This window comes from Propithecus coquereli, unplaced genomic scaffold (assembly GCF_000956105.1).
Source record: "Propithecus coquereli isolate 6110/MARCELLA unplaced genomic scaffold, Pcoq_1.0 Scaffold213, whole genome shotgun sequence".
Lineage (NCBI taxonomy): Eukaryota > Metazoa > Chordata > Mammalia > Primates > Indriidae > Propithecus > Propithecus coquereli.
The window spans coordinates 247,881-268,741 of record NW_012146412.1 but is presented as its reverse complement, the minus strand read 5'-3'; the positions used below and the strand labels follow the sequence as shown (position 1 = coordinate 268,741).

General features: G+C 45.4%; 1 protein-coding gene and 1 pseudogene across 1 annotated transcript in view; one reads left to right on the top strand and one right to left on the bottom strand.

The window, feature by feature from the left end:
• RBM47 (RNA binding motif protein 47) overlaps positions 1-20,861 on the bottom strand; it is a 177,801-nt gene that overhangs the window by 132,155 nt on the left and 24,785 nt on the right. The window lies entirely within an intron of this gene.
• Positions 11,410-20,861, top strand: part of LOC105810472 — a 74,035-nt pseudogene continuing 64,583 nt past the window's right edge.

Here is a 20,861-nt window from a genome sequence, read left to right as displayed (position 1 = left end):
CCCGGCTAATTTTTTCTATATATTTTTAGTTGTCCGATTAATTTCTTTGTATTTTTAGTAGAGACGGGGTCTCGCTCTTGCTCAGGCTGGTCTCGAACTCCTGAGCTCAAGCAATCCGCCCGCCTCGGCCTCCCAGAGAGCTGGGATTACAGGCGTGAGCCACCCCGCCCGGCCTATCACATGCATTTTTAAGAGACGTACAGTTCCCACAACAGTTCTCTCTGGCCAGTGGGAATGCAGGTGATTTGTATTTTCTCCTTTGTGTTCTTCTGTGTTTCTCCAGTGGCCTATGTTATTTTTATAATTAGATTAAAATTGGTTCTAGTAAAGTAAATAATATAAAGAGAAATTGTCTTCAGTAGTTAAGAAAAGGGAGAAATTTTGATGTTGAGGGTAATTAAAAATCAGAACAGTTTACTAAGAAAGATTGGAATTTCCATTTCTGCAAAACTTTATACAATTGTATTAGCCATTTTTGATTTAAATTTTCATCTGATAAAGGCTAAAAGGTGGATCAGATGATCTTTTCCCCAAAGCCAGCATAGCAACTGAAAAACAGTGTTTAGAATATTTTTCATTTAAATAATGAGAAAGAATGGGGCTGACTGCACAAGGTAGGAAAATCTAGATTCTTCAGTTCTGCAGCCTCTTTGCAGGTGTGGGTTATGAGATTTGAGATTTAAAATGTTCTCCAAGAGTATAAGAAACCTCTCCTAAAGTTTTTACATAGAATATAATTTCATTATTTCTGAAATGGCCTGGGCAAAGCTAGCACCATGACAGGAAACATGCTTTCTAGTAAGAAGATCAAGTTTAATTATGTTTTTTCTAAGAAATGAAGACTTTTATTTGCTTGATTCCAGGGAACCTCAGGGGACACCCAACTGAGACAAATTGAGAAGTTAAGGGAAGAAAGAATTTCCAGATTCTAAAAATAACTCAACGGAATGACTTTTTCCAGGCAGACAAACTTGTGTTCTGTAGGTGATAAGGAAAACCCCCATCTAGTACTTGGCACATCCGCCACCTGAGACCCCCACCCCTCACGGAAGACCCGCATCAGCAGAATACTAACCTATTACCTGGCCCATCAACTGATCTATTACCTTAGCCATCTGAGACCCCACCCCTCGGACCACCCCAACTTAATAAAAGTGGGAAAAATCGGGTAGACAGGGCTCAGAATTTGGTGGCGAGACCCCTCTGAGCCCATCGACGAATAAACTTTGACTCTCGGACTCTTTGTGTGCCGCTCGGTTTGTCCTCGGGACCAGCCGCTGTGACACTTGCTATAACATAGGTACATTTTAGAATTTCGTAAGTAATCACAAGGTCAAAGATGAGAGGACGGAAGGACTAAAAGGCAAAGCAGCTATTAAAGTACTGCAAGTGGCAACATTGGAGGAAAAGAACACAAAATTAAGAGAAAGTCAGATAGGTTACAAAGATCATTACTTGGTCATTTTCCTAACACATGGAAGCTGCTATGGACCTCAGAGGAATGGTTTTCAACTGGGAGCCATCTGGGACCCCAAGAAGTTATCTGGCAATGCCTGGAGACATTTTCGGCGGTGAGCGCTACTAGCATCTGGTAAGTAGAGGCCAGAGTGCCACTAAACATGCATCAGTGGCCAGGACAACCCCGCCACAGCAATCCGGAATAGCACCTGTGCTGAGGCTGAAACCCTGACCTGGAGGGAGGGATGCTGGCCCCGCAGAAACGTTCCACAAACACTAACGTGCACAAAGGGAATGTTATTAACACAGCTGCCTGGAAGGAAATACCAGTGGGTAGCTATCTATAAAGGAGTCTCACCAAGTTATCCAGCCTTAAAATTTGAATCTTTGATGGCTTTGTCCTTAATCACCCTCAGGCCACTTTCATAAGGGCTGCTGTGTGCCAGGGTGACCAACCCGTGCCAGTCTGCTCAGGACTGTCCTGGTTTTAGGAACGGACAAATGAAGCACTCTGTCAAGAGCACAGTGACAGTTGGTCATTGGAATTTTTCTCCCTTGAACAGAAACATCTGGTTCCTTCACGGTTTTCTCTATACTTTTTCTCACACACACACCAAGCTCCTGAGGCCTGGCTCCGGGAGGGGGAGAGGCTCTCTGCGCTGAGCCCACATAGCTTGCTCAGAGGCATCTTTCCTCACCCCTCCCGGGCGGCGCCCCCGGCCATGGGATGCGTTCCTGGAGCGTGGAGGCCGGACTGCTTGCCCTCGTCTTTCTCAGATCACACTCTCATCGGCCATTTCTTATAAAGGTGAAACTTTCTAACCACTACATCGCCTCTGATCACCTTGGATAACATATATGAAAGCATTTCACAAAGTACCAAACGTAACGCAGCATGTCACAATGAGAAATCATTTCTGTCTTTGAACTTAGGAATTGGCGCTTGTTTCTTTCTCTCGACACTGAGATTACCTTGTGGCAGGTACTGTTATGAAAGCTTTGCCTGTGTTATCTCATATAACACTCACGAAAATCTTATGAAGTGTTATTATGATAATGCCCATTTTGTAGATGAAGGAAATGGTGACACTGAATAACTTTCCCGGGGACACAGAGCTGGGGTGAAGCTGGGAGATTAGATTCAGACAGGCTGGCTCCAAAGTCCACCCTGAATGCTACCTGTGACTCAAGCCAGGAGAAAAAAGGGAGGCGCTCAAATAAAGTGCCCCCGGCAGCAACGAATCATTAACTTTCAGCCCACCCCAAGCCTTCGGTGGCCTGAGGGTCACGTGCTGAGGAGGAAACCCTGAGTGAGTCACTCCCGAACACATGACTACGCTCTTAGTTCCTGGTAGGTCTGCTTCCTAAAATAGCCTTCCTGGAGTGCTGGGCCACGGGATGAACTGGGACCAGCTTCAGTTCTGGGAAAGAGGCTAAACCAGCCCACCAACGCCTGTGCCCACGCTCCAGCTCTCTGCATGCTGGTGACCAACTCTGACCCAGGCCACGGGGACTCCCGCTCGTGTTGTCACGGGTCCTCAACAACAGCTTGTTTACAGACTGAACACCTCACAGATAGCCTCAGAAAGATCAGGGAGTTCATAGTTACACGAAGACAGCTCTGGAAAATGGCTCAGTGACAGTCCAAACAAGTGCAGACTGCCTGCTGGGTGTGCCTGGTTAGGTTCTGTGAAAAGATAAAGATGTTCCCTTCTACTATTTATTCTCTCTTCTCATATCCCAATTTTTTAAAAAATCCTGTCTTCCCTTAGCTGATCTTCCCTTACTGTGTTTCACACTTTAAAAAAAAAAATGTCTGCAATAAGTTTATGGTCACAAAGAAACTGGAATGCAGCCAAACAAGAAACCAAAAGCCCCGAGGTTTCTCCTACTTAAGCACAAATCTCATGATTAGGTAGATCCAGTACCTTTGTGTTACTGCCTGGTAAAGAATCCAACAGGCTGGGTGTGGTGGCTCACGCCTGTAATACCAGCACTCTGGGAGGCCGAGGCAGTAGGATCCTTTGAGATCAGGAGTTTGAGACCAGCCTGAGCAAGAGCGAGACCCTGTCTCTACTAAAAATAAAAATTAATTAGATGGGCAACTAAAAATAGAAAAAAAATTAGCTGGGTGTGGCAGTGCACGCCTGTAGTCCCAGGTACTCTGGAGGCTGAGGCAGGAGGCTCGCTTGAGCCCAGGAGTTTGAGGTTGCTGTGAGCTAGGCTGACGCCATGGCACTCTAGCCCGGGCAACAGAGCAAGACTCTGTCTCAAAAAAAAAAAAAAAAGAATCCAACGAACTGTCAAATAAAAATTTTAGGAAGCCGGGTGTGCCAGCAGGCACCTGTAGTCCCAGCTACTCAGGAGGCTGAGGTGGGAGGATCACGTGAGCCCAGGAGTTGGAGGCCAGGCTGGGCAACACAGTGAGATGCTATCTCTTAAAAAAAAAAAAAAATTATAGGAGGCCATTGTTTTGGACTAAAGTCCTATACTAGGCCCCAAAATACCAGACTAAAAATCAAAATGGAGTCACCCATGCTAAAGTCCCAAACCCAAACTAAGTGGTTATCTGACCTTCAAAAACAGGCAATTTCCCAAACAGGCTAGTTTAAAATCTTTAATCAGAGTGATAATGAAGTTTTCTCTGCTTTAATTCTTACACAAATAAGGTGGCCTGAAGTAAGCTGATGTTAACTAATCAGCTTTTTGTTGTTGTTCTGGCTCCCTGTCCCACTTTATAAGAAAAGTGTCTATGAACAACTAGTACTCTTTGTCCTTTGCTTCTGCATTCTTCAGCCCTCCTCTGTCTGTAAGGCCAAGCTCTTCTGCTCAGCTCACTGGTACACTTATTGTATTTATTGGAATAAAGTGTTCAATTCTAGAATCGCAAATAAAGCCAATTCAGATCTTTAAACTAAATTTGTTGCAATTTAGTCTTTTGACAAAACATGTACTGAGTTTTTTTCTCTGTGACACTCAATAGATGTTTGTAGAATAAACGGCTTTCCTCTGCGTGTCTTCTACTTTCATTCATCTCCACATCTGCACCTGAGTCAGACAGAGCCTCCTTAAACTGCATTGCTCTTACAGCGGAAAACTTATCTGTTCGGACATTTTCTACCATTTTCTCTTTCGCCTTTATTTCTAGAGTTACTAGAAAGTTACATCTCAAGAGGACAAGAGATGTAACTTCTCTGTGCCTCAGCTCCTCCATCTACAAACGGCGACGAGCGGAAGACGTGCGGAGGACGGGGAAGGCACACGCCGTGCTTCGCATCATGAGCAGCAGCCGCGCAGACCACAACAGCGAAAATCAATGAACAAAAAATCTAAATGAGATGACACCTACTAGTTCGGATTCTCTAGGTACCTTATAATTTAAAGTAATTATTCTAACATTATTAAAATTACAAAAAAATAAGATCTGACTTAAGGGGGGACTAGATTATCCAATTTAGGGAGATGCCCCGAAGAAAATTCACCCATTTTATGGAGGTGGGTCAATCCCTACTATTCCCAAGAAGCTCCAGGGAAAGCCACCGAAGCATTTTTCCCTGAGGGTCTTTCTTGGCCGCCCTCTTCCCAGCGAGATGGTGCAGTTCCTATGTTGGGAAAGTGAGTCTTGGGGTAATTACCAACCAACAGGAACGCAAAGCTGGTACCATACAGAAAATCTTATGCAAAACCTAATACATTGTTTTTGGACCCAGAAATGCTTTTAGAATATTCAAAAATCCTAATTCAGTCTAAACTCCAGCATGCCAAATATCCCAGGCCTCTCACCAACAGGAAATCTCTGACCAAACCTGGTTTAGCTAGCAAAGTCAAATGATTTCACTTCATAGATATTTTCTACATTTGTTTCCTTAGACGTTTTTTTTTAAATCTTAGAATCCACATGACTTACCTGTATGCTTAAATCCTTTCCACTTTCTCATTTTCCTCCTCCAAGTTTCTAGTACCTTCTCTTTGTTGTAAAAGATAATAAAACCCAACAACAAATCAGTTTACTTTCCTCATTTAGAATCTGAACTCTCCTCTTCTGGTTCCAAGAATCCCTCAGAACCCTGACATGAAGTCAGAGCAGGATCTCAGGCGCAATATAAGGTTAGATAATTGGGAGGGTTGCCGCAGGAGAGGCCGATGACCATGAGCATAGTGACCGTAGGTCTAGAACCTTCAGGGAGAAGGGCCTTGAAATTTTGGTGCCCACCCAGTCCATGGCCTGTGGGCTGCGCGCACCAGTGTGCATGGGCAGTGCCAGCTGCCCTAGCTTGTCCCTTTCCACCCCCCACCCTTCCCCGCCGTGGCTCCCTGACGGTGCTCAGGCTTGTCCTCGTGGTTGGCCAGCTCTGTGGTCCCAGGCTTCCAATGCGACTCCAGCTGTCCTCATCCCAGGGCGTCTATGCAGGCAGCAAGCATCTGGCCCTTGGCTTCAGACAGATGTGAGTTTGAATGCTGAATCCCTCTCTTTCTTGCTGATGACTTTAGGGACTCTGAATCTACCTCAACTATAAAATTGAGATGATAATACCGGCCACATGAGGCTGCTGGAGGTCAGGTAAACCAGTAGGAGCTCGAAAGAGGCAGCTGCTATTTTTTGTTACATTTTGGGACTCATGTTCTACATCCTGAGCTCCTAACAAATATGAAAAATGGATTATGTTATAACTTAATTTTGCCTTTCTCACATCAAATTAAATCACTTTTTTTCCCTCCTAAAATATATTACTTGACAGTAATGCATCGCTAAGCCTTTTGTAATAATCACCCTCAGAGTAGAGTGAGCTCCGAGATGGAGAACGTGCCCTGGGAGATTCATCAGTTGTCCTCTTCCCTGCAGAGAAGAAGAAATTTTTGTCTGACTTGGGAAGAAAATGGAGATTTACGATTGTGGCCACAATTGAGGCACTAAAACAAGCAAAGCAACACGCAAAGATGGCCATCAACCGTTCTTGCATATTGGGCACCGGGGCACCATGCAAATGCTGTTACGGAGGGCTAGATTGTTATTAATATTTGTCATTCCCAAGATTTGCCCAAAATGCTCTGGTTTCAGAACACATTTGCTTAGCATGGTTTCACATGTTGCTCAGCTGGGCTCTGCCTCCCATCCTGAGCAGCGCCCCCTGCCACAGCCGACCCATGAACGGGGAAGGACGGGCCAAGCGGAAGTAAACAGATGAATAAAGCGATTTCAGACAGAGGTAAGTGCCGCGAGGTTAACAAAGCAGGGGAACAGGATGCAGGCTACCGAGGCTTAGCCAGAGAAGGCCACTGACGTGCGCGTGCTGAGAACTGAATGAGGAGACAGGAGCCTCGCAGAGACGGGGCAGGGGAGCCCAGCACAAACAGGTGCAAATGCCCTGTGTCAGGAACAATTCTGTTTGTTCATTTTGTTTTGATTCTAATTCTGGAAGCAGGAGATGGGAGCTGGAATCCGGTGATGGAGGCAGAGGTGGGAGCTCTGAGGCTGGGGGGTGGCCAGGGGTCACCAGGAGTGATAAGGGACCTCGTGAGCCATGGTGAAGAGTGTGGGTTTTATTCAAAATCAAAGGAGAGGCCGTTGGAGAGTGTTAAGCTTTGCAGGGGACACTTGGGAAGATGCGGGATGAGAAAGCATCATGGAGGGGTGGTCTGCTTGGCTTCCTGGAGGAAGACTTCTTCCAGGTTGGCACCATCTGCTTGTGAGAGAGAGAGGACGGGAATGTGGGGGGAGGTCAGACTAAAGGGTCTCTTCTTCAGCAGACAGCGGCGCCCGGGGATTACCTGGCGGGCGTCCCGAGTGTGCGGGCTGAAGGGAGCTCTCGGGCTGGCGTGCGGCATCGGCCCTGCAAGGGGGAGAAGCAGCAGCAGAGAGGAGAACCTGCGGCCGCGCTCTCTCCTGATGCCACGGCAGAGCCCGACCGCGCTCCTCGGCGAGCGGGGCCTCAGACTCCCCCGCCCAGCGGCCTCGCTTCTTCCCCCGCCGGCCTCCCTCCTCCGCGCGGCGCTCTCTCCCGCCTTCCGTCCGCGCACCTGGGCCTTTAACTGCCCTACACACGGCCCCGTGCTAGTGAGTGAGCACCGGAAGGCAGGCCCTGGGACTCATCTTCGCATTCCTAGCACCTCTCAGAGAGCCTGGCATGTAGCAAGTGCTCAATACACACAAATACAACTAGTAGACATATGGACTGTGCTAAGTACAGAAAAGACTAAGAAAAGAGAAACTTCAGGGTTAAAAGGCTAATTGCAGAATGCGGCGAAGAATAAGAAGGAAGAAAAGGAGACAAAAGCAAGGTCAAGGCGGGTGAGGTGGCTCAGGCCTGTAATCCTAGCACTTTGGGAGGCCGAGGTGGGAGGATCACTTGAGGCCAGCTTGAGACCAGCCTGGGCAATAGCGAGATCTCATCTCTAGAAAAAATAAAAAATTAGCTGGGCATAGTGGCGCATGCCTGTAGCCCCTGCTACCTCGGAGGCTGAGGCAGGAGGATTGCTTGAGCCCAGGGGTTTGAGGTTGCTGTGAGCTAGGCTGACACCATGGCACTCTAGCCCAGGCAATAGAGCAAGAACCTGTCTCAAAAACAAAACAAAACAAAAAAACAAAAGAAAACCAAGGTCAAGTCAGATCATCAGGATTAGCAGCAAGGAGAGCAAGTAATTTTAATAGTAAATACCATTTGCAAATGAATGACAGCTCTGACAACCCTTCCAGAGACAAGAGGAAATGGCAGAGAGGGTCTTTGAGGACAATGCTGGATATTTTATAATGCCAACAACAATAATAATAATACCAACAATAAAAACTACAGAATCAACAATTATCAACAGCTGAGTGCTTTCCCTGTGCCAGGCATTTTACATGGGTGATACCTTTTAATCCTCACACCAATGCTATACGGTAAGGACCATCATTGTCCCATTTCACAGATGGGGAAACCAAGGTTTAGCAACTTTAAAATATTTGTCCAAGATCACACAACTAGGAAATGGCAGATTTGGAATTCAAGCCCTGTGTGCGTGACTCAAAAACCTGAGCTTTTAAACACAATTACCATGGTGCTTATAGTATAAAATATTAAACACTTTATAAATTTATTTATGATTTGATTCATTCAGCCATACTGTGAATGACTCTCTTAATTAGCTGAAGTATTTAAAATTCAAAGTTTAGATTGTAAGATTTCCTTCTGATGAGGAGAATTAAATATGTGATGTAATTTTGACTTAAAAAAGTATTAAAGGGCTGGATGTGGTGGCTCCCGCCTGTAATCTTAGCACTCTGGGAGGCTGAGGCGGGAGGATCGCTTGAGCATCTAGATCGAGACCCAGACCAGCCTGAGCAAGAGTGAGACCCTGTCTTTACTAAAAATAGAAAAAATTAGCCAGGCATGGTGGGGCGTGCCTGTAGTCCCAGCTACTCAGGAGGCTGAGGCAGGAGGATCGCTTGAGCCCAGGAGTTTGAGGTTGCTGTGAGCAAGGCTGATGCCACGGCGCTCACTCTAGCCCGGGCAACACAGTGAGACTCTGTCTCAAAAAAAAAAAGAGTAAATAAATAAATAATAATTTTTTAAAGGTATCAAATATTAAAATCAATCAAAATTATTACATATATTTTTTGATTTGTTACGATATAGAATTTGTTTAAAATGCAAATCTACCATCGACACTTCCATTTCTGTTCATGTTTTAAACTGAGCTCATCATGATGTTGTCACAAGGTAAACTGGTGAAAACTTGTGAGCCATGACATGGAACCTTCCATTCCAATCCAAAAGACCAGTGCTGTCCATTAGAAATGCAATGGGAGACACTTGTATGATTTTAAATTTTCTAGAAGTCACATTTTAAAAGTATTTTTAAAAGGTGACAATTTTAACAATATATTTTATTTAACCCAACATATCCAAAACATTATCATTTCAACATGTGATCAATATGAAAAATTATTCAATTATTAATGAGATATTTCACATTCTTCTCTTTTTACTAATTCTGCACAATCTGGTGCGTATTTCACACTTACAGCACATCTCAATTTGGAGGCTAAATAGTTGGTGTGTATCACATAAAATTTACTGTTGAAAAAGTAGATTTCATGCACACAACACACAAGCGCACTGCTCCAAATGTACTTACAAGTTTCCCAATAAAGTTGTGTTTAACAAAAAAAATTACATTGTTCCACTTTTTAAATTTAAATTAATTACAATAAAAAATTCAGTTCAGTCATACTAGCCACATTTTAGTAGCCACAAGTGACGAGTGGCTCTTGTATTGGACAGCGAGCTGAAGACCATGGTTTTTTTCTCACGTGCTCAAAATGGAAAGATCAGAAAACTGGATGGAACGTTAGCGAACGATGTGCAGTGACTGTTCCTACTTATGGGTGTGAATTGACCTCACCCACGGCTTCCACTAAAGTCGCACAACTTGTGGTTGAAAACTAAGGCAGAAAAAATGACTGGGGGACATTATTAATTCATTGCTTTGCTTTCCTAACAGATTTTACTTGGGGTCATTAAATGAATACCTAGTTCATGTGACTGAACTACTTAAAGATTTTATCCCAACAAATCCTTGTTTGCAAATTCAAGAAAACTAAGAGGATTAGGTGTTTCCATGTTAGTTAAACTAGGAAAACAGAGTTGCTGCTGTTTGTTTTAAAACTTTGCTGTGCAGGGGGGGGGAGAACTGATATGGAATGGAATTCGTGTGCCAATGGGAAAAAAAGGGGGAAAATAAGATCAAGTTCCTTTGAGACTAATTGCTTATGCATCCTTTTTATTTCAGAGCGCCAGAACATGTTTACAATCATCAAGAACTATGACTTTTATTGTAGAGGTAAGAAAGCAATGAAATCACCCCATAAATATTCCTAATTGTTTCATTAGGCTCTAATAAACTGACTTTTAAAGGTCTTGTGTAAAGAAAAAGTACATACATTACAGCTGCCTATTATTACCTTGCCTCGTACTGGCAGCCTTGGTTAACCAGAGTAACTACAGTGGTAGGGCTTCTCCGGGCAAAACCTGTCTGAGCATCCACACTTCACAACAAAATCAAAGCACATCCAGACATCTCCACAAGACAGAGGTGTCTCAGCACATGATCAAGCATGGTTTATTAACCATGCCCCTGCTATTAGTAATGCAGCCATGATAGGTCACCCCTCACAAAACACACAACACAGATCCATAGGGCAGACACAGTCTGTTACTCACTGCTGATGCCCAGCACCTAACATAACGCCTGGCAAATAGGCACTCCAGAAATATTTGTTGAATGAGTGAATGACTGAATACGTTCTGGGGAGCAGAGCAGGGCAGGTATTCCTTGGTAGTCTGGAAGGCAAAGAGCAGGATGGCATTCTTTATCTCTTCCCACACCAGCCAAAAAGACTCTTCTCCCCATACCAAGCTCCTTCCCCCAAATACACTTGATGTGTCAGAGCCACTCAGTACAAGTGTTCACTAAATTCCCTGCACTATGCTAAATGCCATGGAGCAGAAATACACAAGAAAAAAGAGAGGGGACCCAGCATGGTGGCTCACGCCTGTAATCCAAGCACTTTGGGAGGCCAAGACAGGAGGATCGATTGAGGCCAGGAGTTTGCGACCAGCCTGAGCAAGAGTGACTGTGTTTCTACAAAAAATAGAGGGAGACCCCATCTCTACAAAAAATGGAAGAATTAGCCAGGTGTGGTGGCATGTACCTGTAGCCCCAGCTACTCAGGAGGTTGAAACAGGAGGATTGTTCGAGCCCAGGAGTCTGAGGTTGCTGTGAGCTATGATGACACCACTGCACTATACCCAGGGTGACAGAGGAAGACCCAGTCTCAAAAAAAAAGCAAAAAACAAAAACAAACAAACAAAAAAACAGAAAGAGAAGAGAGGGCACACTTTTCCCAAGTGAGAGAGAAGACATAAAACGCCCCCAGCCGCCCTCGCCCTCCTCCCCAGAGGGTGCCAAATGCGGGAGCAGCTGCGCCGTATTCTGGTAAGTTCACCTGCTGAGGTTTGGGGTGAAGAAGGCGTCTTCTCTAAAGAATATGGTAATTCTGAATGTTAAGCACCCTGAAAAGAAGGGCTCCTCAAATCAGAAAGAGAATCCGGAAGGTGAGCCTTTGACCACCAGGACAGAACCTCCTGTGATGTGGGGCTCTCTCCCAGGCGTGGCGTCAGACTTCGGGACAGCAGGCGTGTCGGAGGTGCTCCTGGATGACAGGGGTTCATGGCAGGGAGCGGAGGCCCAATTACAAGCAAAGATGGAAAGGCCTTGGCTTGTCAACCGGAGTACCCACTTGCACACCACCCGCCGCATTTGTTCCACCCTCAAGGGTCCTACACTCAGGTTGGTGCCACGTCCAGTTTTAAGGGGGGAGCGATACTCCTGAGAGCAGGCAGGTGGCGGTGACGGTAGCTGGCCAGAGCTGTCCAAGGGGAAGGTGGCCCTTGGAAACAAGAGTCACACCGAGGCAGACCAAGCAACCCACCGGCAACCCTCTCTCCATTGCCAACTTTTATTACGGCTGTTTTCGGGGTTCCCTACAGAAGACAGCGTGTGCACACATGCAGGGGGCAACTCCAGGACGGCAGCGTGACGGGTGGACAGAGGGATTCAGAGCAGCCGTGTGCAGGAAGTGGGCAAATACTTCAGAAACGCTGCGACCCTGGACCTATCACATGACGTCCTTGGGCCTTCGTGTCTTCACCTATAAACTGAGGGGGCTGCACTGGCCATCACCGAAGGAAACTTCCTGCTCTGACATCAGCCACCAACCTACACACGCAAACATGCGACCCGGACTGATCTGAGGGAGGAGGGCTTGGAAAGGGCCTTGTGAGGAGACAGGACTTGGACACAGGCTGAGGAGGAAGAGGGTTTGGGAGTCTGGGGACAAGCAGGGGCAAGGGGAAGAACGGTTAGAACAGACTCAGAGGCCGGCATTTGGGACACTCGGGTGCGTCTGGGGAACCCTCACTGCTGAGGTGGGAGGGCCTAGGGGCCACAGGCAGTGCTCCAGGAGGAACTGCGCGGGGTTAACGCGAAGGGAGACACAGACGCCCCGAGCACCTCACCTCCCTTACGGCTCCAAACACTATCCACCCAACGGTCGCGCAGTAAGCACTATGCGTCAGGCACTGGAGGCTGCAGTGGGGGCCAGGTGGGGGTCAGGGGACCCAGAGAGAGGAGAAATAGAAGACACTAGATATGTGGACAAAAGAAAGGAACAGTCCTTTCCATTCACTTCGATGAGCTCTTTTCCCCTCCAGGCATGCTTTGGAGTTTATTTTAAGTTGATTTCACCAAATCACATATTGGAGGGGTGGGGTGGGGCATTCTCAGTACTTTTTCTTACAGCTGAAAGACCTTCTGGCACTTTCTTTAACCCTTCTGAGCCTTGGTTCTTTGTCTATATAAAGGGCATAATAACACCCATTGCAGGTGAGAATTACATGAGATGACCGCAGGGGTGGGAGTGATGCCCCCTTAGTTAGGATTGTTAATTCAATTAGACAAGCAAATGGCAACGCCCTAAACAAATGCTGCTTACTGCTATTTTCATCCTTTCACTTCAGGGAAGTAAAAAGGACAAAATGTTGCTTGAGCCCAGGAGTTTGAGGCTGCAGTGAGCTGTGAGGATGCCCCTGCACTCCAGCCTGGGCCACGGAGCAACACCCTGTCTCACACACGCACACACACACAAGGGGAACAAAATTGCAGTTCCAAGGAATTATAGTGAGTTGGCCAGGGTCAAGGGTGACTAAACCAGGACTTAAATTAGGCCTCGGGCCGCTCTCTGCCAGACAGCACCGTGTGTGGCATTGCAGTCTGTGCTTTTTCTATTTCTCAGCAACAAGACAATCTCTCTTTTGCCTGGCCAGTTTATGAGGTGCAGCTACGTCTTTTGCAAAGGGAACCCCAACGCCGTGCCTGCTCCACTGGGGGACGTGAAAAGCTCTCCTGGACCTGCATCCGAGGACCTGCAACTGAGAGAACCAGCAAACATGAAGCCACAAGGTGTACTGGTGCATAGACAGAGAGTGCTGCCAGGTAAAACACAGGATACCCAGTTAAACCTGAATTCCAGATAAACAACCAATAATTTTCATTTGCTAAATATAGCAACCTTAAACCAACAGGAAACTCGAGGCTGCCTACAGGGTGAGTCCAGCAGGTTTTGTGGGAGAACATTCCAGCTTCCTCAAGGCCATCCTCATTTGAAATTCAATGATTCTTTGGGGGTGTGGTTTACTTCTACGCCAAATGCACCTTAAAGTTCAATGTAACTAAGGCACCATTTATAAAAAATTTAAAAAATAAAAATAAAACTCAATGATTCTAAAGCAAGGCAATACTGCTGGGGCAGTTTCACTTTCAGGAGTCACAGTGTCACAGCTGAATACCCAAAGAGAATATTGACAAAAATCGGAAGGTCCTTACTATGTCTAATGCAAACTGAACCTTTTCCTCAAAGGAGAACTAATGGTAGGAAGAAGTGTTAGGATAGGGGAGGAAGCTAAGACACTCCCCCGGAAATACTACGCCATAGACAGTATAAAGGATTTGATTTCTGAAATTCACAGAGCGGCTCACCGGCTGGGATGAGCGCCTAGATGCTGCCAGGCACGGCAGCAGCTAGGGCTTCGATCAAGGAGACAGATTTATTTTCGCTACAACTGTCTTCATTCTCTTGGGTGCCCGTCAGAGACAGCTGTGTGGTGAGTCTTGGGATGTAGTGATGCGCTGCTTACAGCTCACAAATTATTTCGCTCCAAAGAAAGATCCTGCATTTACTGGACCAAGGGAGGAGGCTGCATCACGAGTGTCTAAGAGAGGGCGACAAGGAGAATGACGGAGGGGCGCTGCACTGTCCCAGGCAGCGGGCGACGTCCGCACGCTCTCGCAGCAGCGGCATGGGGATCGTGGCCGACGTGTTTAGTGTTGTTCCCTCTTTCAGTCCCTTCTGGTGTGCCATCGAAAATCCTGGGATTTGATTAGAAATTGCTTAGGTCCAAGGGATAGAAAGGGGTAATAGCAAAAGGGTTTTTGTTTTTTTTTTTAAGGTGATGAAAATGTTCTAAATTAGCCGTGTAAAATAACTGTTTAAATATTCCAAAACTCACTGTGATGAGGACGGCACACGCCTGTGAATACACTAGCATCCATTGAATTGTACAGTTTAAATGGGTAAATTGTACACTATGTGGAAAATATTTTAATAAAGATGTTTTTCTTTAAATTCTGGTATTTAGGAACATGAAGAGCATATAAGATGCTGCTGGAGAACGTTGATTGTTAAGTGCCCGCAGGGGCAAAGAAGGCAATGAGGGAGGCAGTCGCTTTCATTTCTTTTTTCTACTTTTGATAGAGTCCTGAGCCCAAGACATCTTTCCCTTTCCTCTTAACTCCACTATCAGAAAAAAACAGCAGCTCGGATGTTTGCTGACCTTTGGCCTCACTAAGAAGGTGTGGGGCTATGGTGGACTGGAGAGGGCTTTCCCCAAACACAGGGCAGAGGGGGCCAGCCCACACTCAACCCTAGCTGAGAGTTGCCAGGTGGGTATAGGCCAGGTAGGGACAAAACTTTGATTTTTTTGCAACAAGACAGAAATCTAGATTTGTGTGTGTGTGATATCTTAAATTTTAAACGTGGGAAATTGATTCAATTTTTAAAGATTGGGCAAGACAACAGTACACAGAAGAGAAAACAAAACACATCTTGGAGCCTCATATTACCCTTAAATTGCCCATTTGCACTCTATGAATTAGGGAGTCTACTCTAGGGTCCCTCTTCCCTGGGCAACTGTAGACACATTGCCTCACCTGGTAAATGACATTATAAATAAGAGATCAGCACTTAGCTTAGTTGTGCTTATTTTTTTTTCTTTTTTAGAGAGATGGGGTCTTGCTATGTCGCCCAGGCTGGCCTTCAACTCTTAGTCTCAAGTGATCTTCCGGCCTCAGCCTCTCAAGCAGCTGGGACTATAGGCACACACACCACAGAGCCCAAGTTATGGTTATCATAGAAAGCCAACATCCCAAAGAGTGGAACAAGCCAAATGTCCATTAACAGATGAATGAATATACAAAATGTGATATTGTCCATAAAATAGAATATTATTCAGTCTTTAAAAAGTTATGAAGTACTGGGACATGCCACAATACGGATGGATCTTGAGCATATCATGTTACATGAAAGAAGCCAGACGCAGAAGGCCACAGACTGCATGATTCCATTTACATGCAACATCCAGACAGAAAGCAGCACAGAGGCTGCCAAGGGCTGGAGGAAGGTAGGATGAGGAGTGACTCCTCACATGGGTACAGGGGTCTCCTCTGGGGCTGATGAGAGTGTGCTGGAACTAGATAGAGGTGATGGTTATATAATATTGTGAATGTACTAAATGCCACTGAATTGTACACTTTAAAATAATTAATTTTAAAAAGTTACACAAATTTTGCCTTAAAAAAAGCAACAGCATCTGCGGTAAGAAAATCAAGGGGTGGCAAATACATGGAGACGATGTCACAGGACTCTTGGTGAGGAATGGCTCTATCTGGGATGCCAGAGAAGGGTCCCCAGAGCACAGACATTAGAGTGGAGTCCTCTAGCGAGAGGGGAGGACATGCCATGTGTGAAGACACTCGGGGGAAAAGCATGTGATGCTCAGGAACCGGCAAGAGTCTGGTGCAAGCTAAATCTACGGGGACACTGACCTCTCCGGGTTGATATGTATGCCGGACACCTGGGAGACACTCACTATGGAAATCGCAGAGCGAGTCACTTCCCAAAATAGCATTTTACAACTCAGGAAAAGTGTCTGTTCATAAATAAAATGATGCTACACTCGTTCGTTTTAATAATAGGAGTCTCCCATTTCCAGTCCAGATTTCAAATGCAGAATCTTTGACCTTTCCTTAAAAGGTCATTTTTTCCCTGAAATATTTTATGGGCTTTTTTTTCCTTTTTCTTGGCTCTACCCTGGTTGAGCAGACATAAGTTCTCGGGACTGCAGACCATGGCATGGGTGTGAAGCACAGGGAGGCGTCCTTTCGCAATCCTTGCTTATTTTCCTCTTGTTTCCACCACGCTGTGTCCCACTTACTTTTAAGTAACTATTTGACAAGGCACAGCAGGGCTGCATAACTTCAGGGTGTTTCTCTGACTGTTCCCTGGCATTTGTGAAGTAATTTTTATAACTTTTGTGAGTTAACGCCCTCTTACCAAACTTGGCATAGAAAAGAATCACCTCAATTAAAACTACAATGAGATACCACTTCATACTATTGGGACAGCTATTATTCTTCTTTAAATTAATAGAAAATAACAAGCGTTGGTGAGGATGTAGAGAAATTGGAACCCTCATGCCCTGCTCGTGGGAATGGAAAATGTTGCCATCGCTATGGCAAACGGTCAGGTGGTTCCTCAAAAAATTAAACGTAGAATATGATCCCGCAATTCTGTATGTATCAAAAGAATTAGGCCAGGTGCAGTGGCTCATGCCCGTCGTCCCAGCTACTGGGAATGATGAAGCAGGAGGATCGCCTGAGCCTAGGAATTCAAGGTTGCTGTGAGCTATGATGATACCCCTGCACTCTCGCCTGGGTGACAGAGCGAGACCCTGTCTCTTTAAAAAAAATTGAAAGCAGACTCTTAGAAGAGATATTTGTACAGAAACATTCATTGCAGCATTACTCATGACAGCCAAAAGGTGGAGACAACCCAAGTGTGCATCGACGGCGAACGCATAAACAAAATGCGCTATATACATACGATGAAATATTATTCAGCCTTAAAAAAGAAGGAAATTCTGAGACGTGCTAAAACATGAATGAAGCTTGAAAACATTATGCTAAGTGCGATAAGCCAGTCACGAAAAGATAAACACAGTCCTGTGTGACACTGATGAGGTACCCAGAGTAGCCTAATTCTCAGAGACAGAAGGCAGAGAGGCTGCTGCCGGGCACTGGGGCGCAAGTTGCTGTTTGGCCAGCCTCGGTCTGGGAGATGGAAACGGTCCGCGGTGGCAGAGGTGGCGGCTGCACGACAGTGCGAATGGGCTTAATGCCACTGAACTGTGCAGTAAACACGGTTAAAACGGCAAATTTTATGTTACATGTATTTTACCACAATAGATAATTCTTTTAAAAAGAAGAATCACCTTTCACTCCAGGTGTATGTTAAAATGCAAATTCCCAGGCTTCGTGCCCAGAGCTTGCTACCCGCAGTCTGGGACGGGGATCTGCACATTTGGGGAGGCCCCAGCGTGACTCTGAGGCGGGAACTCGGGCTTCGCACCTTGGAGAATCCCTGTTCCTTCGCGTCAACACCAAGGGGCATTCTGACCCCTACTTACGCTGACCAATCTCCTCGACAATTCAGTATTGAGGAAAACAACTCGGGGCATACTTTATTATAAAAACATTAAATAACTTTTTATTCTGTGAACCAACTTTATCAATGAAAGCACTTTATAATACCTGCCAGAAGTAAGCGGGCCCACAGAAGGCCAGTGTAGAAGCATCTGAGACACTCATTCGTGGACATCCCTACCAGGCCAAGGGAATAGCTTAGAAAATCATTTTTTCTCTCCTCCCCCCTCCACCCACTTCAAATGTGAAAATCTCCACTTTAGCCTCTTTCCTCCACCAGAGCTGCGCAGGAAAAAGGAAGACAAAAGAGAGCGTATTCCACCACAGTCAGGAATATTTCCCTTGATTTGCGAGTGAGAGAAGAGTGACGAAGCCATGGCACAGTGCTTCTCAGAGCGCCTCTTCCTGAGCTGTCTTGTAAAACAGCACATTGCAGCGTCTTTCACATCTTCTGTACTGAGATAGCAAATCTGCATGGAGTGACACTGGACCAAGATAGGAGTCAAGGCCCTGAGGTACGGCGGTCCTCCAGAACTGAGAACAGGGCTCGGCTCAAAGGCTCTATGTCATACACCTTACTGGTAGGAGCACAGAGACTGTCACAGCTGCCAAATTCCTCTGCCTGACATTCAAGGCCTTGCCTAACCAGGCCTCAATCCCATCTATTCTCTTCTCTCCCTCTAGTTTCCTTTGTACATGGTTCAAACTGAACCATTCTCTGGTCTCTGGTCCCTGCTCCCACTATACAACCTGACAGATCTCTCAGTGCCTTTGCTCATGCTGTCCCGGTGGCCTGGAATATTCTTGCTCTATATTCCATTGATCCAAGTCCTTGATTTTCCCTGCCATCTCCTTCAAGAAGCTCTTCAGATCGCCTCCCTCCTTTCCAATCCAATATCTTCTCTGCATCTCTTTTATAAACATTACCATTCTCTGCCTTGATTTTGTAGTATTCATCATTTTCTATGGTGTATTATTTTATTTCAGTTACTCACTTAAAAGCACTTTGAGGTTGAAGAGTGAGTATTATTGTATTACTAATCTTCACATTCTATCTTCTTTGGCTGACACTGCAGACAGTCCCTGCGATAGCCGTTCCCCCCTTTGCTAACAGAACCCCAAGGTCTTGGAGCTGACAGCTGGACTACTTGGCTTCAGAGCCCTTGAAACTCACCATAGCATTATGCATTCTTCAGCTACTCTTGGAAGAGGAAATAATTCTGCATAATCCCGTCTTGGGAAAGGGGAAGAGCCATCAGTAAAGAAACAAGGAAGAGGAAGTTTATTGTTTGTTTACAGAAGAAACTGAAATATCTTCATCAACCCTTTATTTTTTTATTTATTTATTTTCAGATAGGGCCTGGCTCTGCCACCCAGGCTACAGTGCAGTGGCTTCATCATAGCTCACTGCAACCTGGAACTCCTGGGCTCAAGTGATCCTCCTGCCTCAGCCTCCTGAGCAGCTGGGACTACAGATGCTCACTGTCACGCCAGGCTGATTTTTCTATTTTTTGTAGAGACGAGGTCTCACTATGTTGCTCAGGTTGGATCCCTTTACAGTTTAAAAGATCATTTGTTTAATTCAATTACTCTTTGCTGGCCTTCGCCTGCCTGTCTGTAGCCAGTGTGGACGCAGTCTTCCCGTGTGCGATAAGCCGGAACCCCAGGAGACAGAAGACAAGGAAAGGGCGAGGGAGCACGCCGTGCCTCACCAGAGACACAGGCGCAGCACACTGCTAAGCTGAGCACTTTCAGGAGTGGGGAGGTGACTACCCTTGGAGCTGCTCTTCTGTCACAGGACAAATGGAATTTGCTGGTTTCATAGACACGAGGGTGGGAAAAGTGCGAGCAAGAGGAAAAGAAGCTTAAAAGCAGAGGAATAAGATATAATCATTTGGGGGGTGGAGGTTGGGAGGGAAAGGTCAATGATGGCTGATCTCCCGAGAAGAAAGAAAAGGACAGGAGAATTCCTAGGTTTAAAAAAAAGTCCTTTGTCCACTTTAGGCTCCTCCTGGCCAAGGCACACGCACCTGCGTACTACTCTTTCTCCAGCCAGGTTACTGATCCGGTGGAGTGTGTGTGCATATGCCAGACAAGCGGCCGGCACGTGTTTTGTAAAGAGTCAGATGGTAAATACTTTAGGCTTCCTGAGCTGCACAGTTCCAGTGGCAACTGCTCAAACCCACCGTGCTGTGAAAAAGCAGCCAGAGACAATAGGCCTCTACACTGTGTTCCAATAAAATTTTATTTATAGACCCCAAAATCTAAATTTCATATAGTTTTCAAGTGTCACAAAAGATTATTCTTCTTTTGATCTTTTTTTCCCTAACCATGAAGAATGTAAAGGCCTACACGTTGTGCGTGGGTACACGGCGCGCACGCACAGTGAAGGCCAAAGGCATGCTTGGGAATGGTGATCTCCACACTCGGGCAGCGGCCACCCTGTGGAGGGAGGAGGAAAATCAAGGTGCAGGTCTCAAGGGGCTTCAATTCTCTCTCCTGCATTTTATTCCTTATGTTGAGTCTTGGATGCAGGCATGTTTGATGTTCCATTTCCTGAATTTTTCAGTGGGTCTGAAATACTTAAATAAATTTTAAAATATCAAAGTATTTAATTTAAAGTTTTACTTTATTGAAGTATTTCAATAAAAATAAAACAAAAAAGGCACAACTTGTGCCCAAGTTCATTTCTGTTTTTGCAGAAATGATTATGTTAGTAAAAAATAAATAAGCAAACAACACCTGTCCGTGAAAAAGCTATTTCAGTTTTTGAATCACCATGAAAGATTTTCCCAAGGATCTCAAGCAAGGCACCTGGCAAAATTCCCAACTATTATCCAAGGCATCTTGATTTTACTTCTGAATAAAGCATTTTCTGTTTTCTAAAACATCTTTTGGTCAGTTTAGCATACCAACTGCTAGCATAACTTCAGAAAATAGAGTATTTTAAGGCAGGGAGCTACATTATGTCCCCAACATTTACTTTTTTCTTTTTTTTTTGAATTCTTTTTTTTTTTATTTCAGCATATTATGGGGGTACAGAT